This window comes from Lissotriton vulgaris, chromosome 1_1, assembly GCF_964263255.1.
Source record: "Lissotriton vulgaris chromosome 1_1, aLisVul1.2, whole genome shotgun sequence".
NCBI classification, from domain to species: Eukaryota; Metazoa; Chordata; class Amphibia; order Caudata; family Salamandridae; genus Lissotriton; species Lissotriton vulgaris.
Window position 1 is genome coordinate 1,369,053,605 of NC_141685.1, and position 5,023 is coordinate 1,369,058,627.

Here is a 5,023-nt window from a genome sequence, read left to right on the forward strand (position 1 = left end):
AGGCACATTCTCCTAAAAACAAAAATTGCATGCGTATATCTCTAGTTTGGAATACCATAGGCTTGCATGCATACTCTCATGGAACACTCAAGTTTTTTGGACCCTATGGCACTCTGTTTTCGTGCTGCTTTTAGTATATGGCCCATATTACAGAAGTCTACCATCTTTGAGTATTTGAGGCTCCTTTGTAAGTGCTTTATATTAGTTCCTTGAAGCGCTATATAATAAAGGGGTCCGGGAAAGATTGCATTTATGGAAGATAAAAGAAGGCCCACTTGTCTCACCAAATGCTGTAGAGAAACCTGATGTTTTACTCATGTTATCCTTAGTTCATTTTTGTTAGACCTTGCATTCTTAAGGTGGTCCAACCGCACCTTATTGCTTTTCACCTCCGCATTTTGCTGTATCTTTTTGTTGGCCTTAGGACTCTGATCACTTTATCGCTACTAATCAGTGCTGAAGTGCACGTGCTTCTTCCCTAATCATGTGTATAATTGGAGTATACCTGACTGACAGATTTAATTTACTTGAAAGCCCCTTGTAAAGTGGTATACCATATACCCAGGGACTGATTGTGCCGCCCAAAGAAATAGCATTTCAAACCTGTCTCAAGCCTGCTACTGCAGTGCCTGTGCTGCAGTGTACTGCCACTTCGACTTGGCATTTAAAACTACTTGCCAAGCCTTAAACTCCAATTTTATTACATATCAGTAACCCCTAAGGTAGGCCCTAAGTAGTCCTAGGGGCATCATGCTATGTAAGTAAAAGGTAAGGCATGTACTGTAGTACTTTGTATGTCCTAGTAGTATCAAACAGTCTATTACATTTTTCACTACTGTGAGGTCTGCCCCTCTCATAGGTTAGCATTGGGTATTCTCTTATACTTTTTGGGTGGTAATTCCATATCAGAGAGGAGAAGCTTTATTTATTTATTGATAAATCCTATCTACTGGTGAGGTTGGATTTAATCTTACTGTTGTATAAATGCCATTTTTAGAGAGTGAGCATTTCTCTGCACTTACTGCTACATTTGCATGAAAACCTGTCTTCAATTGACGTCTGGATTGGGCTGCGAGACAGCTACATATGTGCATTCCCTGTAGACAGCCACAACACAGGTCACTCAACTACAACTGCATTCATCTGCATTCTGATTGGCCTGGGGGAGAGCTCCGCTCCTCTTACCGCAAATATGTTCAAGAACGATAATTTATGTCAGTAAGTACAGTATACCTACATCTTATAATCATGTGTTTAAATAATTTGTTGTTAGATCGTTTAAATATTGAAAAGGATCTGTTTTTAATAGACATTTTACAAAAACAAATGGTACATTTGGGAATTCTGTAAAGGAAAAACCCAACTGCCGTGACATTGCCAACCACAATGCCTTCACTCGGATTCGAACCGAGGTTGCTGCAGCCACAACGCAGAGTACTAACCACTATACAATCACGTCGAGCTACTTGGGCTCAATAACGTACAGTGACATGAAGAAATTATAATTCGGAACACTCAGGGCTACTCCTGTGATAGGCTGAATGTTTTCATTGCTTCCTCATTCCTTATACAAAGGCTTTATCTCCTCAGTGGTTGATAGGCTGAAACCGTTTCCTGGCCGCCTGCTTGTGAACTGGCAGGAGTCAAAGATCACACATACACTGGTGGGCCTGTGATGGGACACCAATGCAGAGAAACACACCTGGCGCAGATATTCTATTCTGTTTATTAGACCTGCATCTCCCCTGTACCTCCTCAAGCCATCTGTATGTGAAGCAAGAAAGAGTTAAGGAACGGTCCATCTACACTTTTATTGGGAGGATGCTGCCGTGAGCTCCTCCCAGCTAATCACACAAACAGCAGTAAAGCAAGATAACTACACAGTTAGGGGGGACTGCATGGTTAGGTTTTTGAGGAATTATTGAAACTGACCTCAGTGACCCATAATCAGAGCTGTGGCTAATGACTGCATGCCTAATTATGATGAAGCAAGCACCATGGCTCGTAGGGGCCCCACAACACACTTTTCTTAGCTCATTGAATTAAAGTATAAACTTCTGCCATGTGTGAGTGGTAAAGGCTTGTTAATTTTGTTGCTTTTCAAATTCACGTCTGACAAAAAGACGAAGGAACATTGGGGCATCAGACGCTTTGGAAAGTAGCCACCAACTGCAGAGAAAGAGAGAAAGAGGGAAAAGACAGTATGAGGTGTGGAGAAAACAGCAGCAGGTACAAGGAGCTCAAATGAGATTAATGGCGCCTAAATAGAGCACGTAAAGGAACAGTTACAAATCTAACAAAAGGGAAAGAAAAGACTAGGAAAAAACACAGAAAGAGCCTGTAGATGAAATTCTCTTCCAGGGACAGCAGGTTAAGAGAAATTACACAGGGAGCAGTTAAGCTTGTAACACGGGGGAGAATAGAAAAGAAAATGCAGTTTTATGAAGTGTGTTTGCCCAATCCAGCTAGCGCTTTTATTTTATTTCTCTATTTGCTTCTTTTATTGGTAAAGTAAGTTTCAAGTGCATGCACAGGTATGACCGAGAGAGCCAGGGTATAATAATTTGAAGCGTTTGCACCAGCGCTAATGAAGGACGAGAGTTATAGCAAAGATATGAAAGGGGGAGCGATAATAAATATGTGATATGGCAATAGTGACACCAAAATAAGCCATCTATTTATAAAACTGACATGGAAGAAATACTAAAGGTTATCTTCTGAAATTGTAGCCGATGTTAAAAAGATTCTCGTTGTCGGCAGGATTTGAACCTGCGCGGGAAGACCCCAATGGATTTCTAGTCCATTGCCTTAACCACTCGGCCAAAACAACTGACTGTAAGGCGTGTGCACATAATCCGTATGCAAGTTTTGAAGGTGTCCCACAGCAAATTCCTGATATTCTGCAATGCACTTTTTAAAAATAATGTTTTTTTTAGCAGGCACATTCTCTCCTAAAAACAAAAATTGCATGCGTATATCTCTAGTTTGGAATACCATAGGCTTGCATGCATACTCTCATGGGTCACCCAAGTTTTTTGGACCCTATGGCACTCTGTTTTCGTGCTGCTTTTAGTATATGGCCCATATTACAGAAGTCTACCATCTTTGAGTATTTGAGGCTCCTTTGTAAGTGCTTTATATTTTTTCCTTGAAGAGCTATATAATAAAGGGGTCCGGGAAAGATTGCATTTATGGAAGATAAAAGAAGGCCCACTTGTCTCACCAAATGCTGTAGAGAAACCTGATGTTTTACTCAAGTTATCCTTAGTTCGTTTTTGTTAGACCTTGCATTCTTAAGGTGGTCCCAACCCCACCTTATTGCTTTTCACCTCCGCATTTTGCGGTATCTTTTTGTTGGCCTTAGGACTCTGATCACTTTATCGCTACTAATCAGTGCTGAAGTGCACGTGCTTCTTCCCTAATCATGTGTATAATTGGAGTATACCTGACTGACAGATTTAATTTACTTGAAAGCCCCTTGTAAAGTGGTATACCATATACCCAGGGACTGATTGTGCCGCCCAAAGAAATAGCATTTCAAACCTGTTTCAAGCCTGCTACTGCAGTGCCTGTGCTGCAGTGTACTGCCACTTCGACTTGGCATTTAAAACTACTTTCCAAGCCTTACACTCCAATTTTATTACATATCAGTAACCCCTAAGGTAGGCCCTAGGTAGTCCTAGGGTCATCATGCTATGTAAGTAAAAGGTAAGACATGTACTGTGGTAGTTTGTATGTCCTAGTAGTATCAAACAGTCTATTACATTTTTCACTACTGTGAGGTCTGCCCCTCTCATAGGTTAGCATTGGGTATTCCCTTATACTTTTTGGGGGGTAATTCCATATCAGAGAGGAGAAGCTTTATTTATTTATTGATAAATCCTTTCTACTGGTGAGGTTGGATTTAATCTTACTATTGTATAAATGCCATTTTTAGAGAGTGAGCATTTCTCTGCACTTACTGCTCTATTTGCATGAAAACCTGTCTTCAGTTGACGTCTGGATTGGGCTGCGAGACAGCTACATATGTGCATTCCCTGTAGACAGCCACAACACAGGTCACTCAACTGCAACTGCATTCATCTGCATTCTGATTGGCCTGGGGGAGAGCTCCGCTCCCCTTACCGCAAATATGTTCAAGAACGATAATTTATGTCAGTAAGTACAGTATACCTACATCTTATAATCATGTGTGTTTAAATAATTTGTCGTTAGATCGTTTAAATATTGAAAAGGATCTGTTTTTAATAGACCTTTTACAAAAACAACTGGTACATTTGGGAATTCTGTAAAGGAAAAACCCAACTGCTGTGACATTGCCAACCACAATGCCGTGACTCGGATTCGAACCGAGGTTGCTGCGGCCACAACGCAGAGTACTAACCACTATACGATCACGGCGAGCTACTTAGGCTCAATAACGTACAGAGACATGAAGAAATTATAATTCGGAACACTCAGGGCTACTCCTGTGATAGGCTGAATGTGTTCATTGCTTCCTCATTCCTTATACAAAGGCTTTATCTCCTCAGTGGTTGATAGGCTGAAAACGTTTCCTGGCCGCCTGCTTGTGAACTGGCAGGAGTCAAAGATCACACATACACTGGTGGGCCTGTGATGGGACACCAATGCAGAGAAACACACCTGGCGCAGATATTCTATTCTGTTTATTAGACCTGCATCTCCACTGTACCTCCTCAAGCCATCTGTATGTGAAGCAAGAAAGAGTTAAGGAGCGGTCCATCTACACTTTTATTGGGAGGATGCTGCCGTGAGCTCCTCCCAGCTAATCACACAAACAGCAGTAAAGCAAGATAACTACACAGTTAGCGGGGACTGCATGGTTAGGTTTTTGAGGAATTATTGAAACTGACCTCAGTGACCCATAATCAGAGCTGTGGCTAATGACTGCATGCCTAATTATGATGAAGCAAGCACCATGGCTCGTAGGGGCCCCACAACACACTTTTCTTAGCTCATTGAATTAAAGTATAAACTTCTGCCATGTGTGAGTGGTAAAGGC

At 41.5% G+C, this 5,023-nt stretch overlaps 1 non-coding gene across 1 annotated transcript; it reads right to left on the reverse strand.

Moving 5' to 3' along the window:
• Positions 1-4,329: 4,329 nt before the first annotated feature.
• Positions 4,330-4,401, reverse strand: TRNAH-GUG (transfer RNA histidin (anticodon GUG)). The gene has a single exon. It is a non-coding gene; the product is annotated as a tRNA-His (tRNA).
• Between the last annotated feature and the right edge of the window lie 622 nt (positions 4,402-5,023).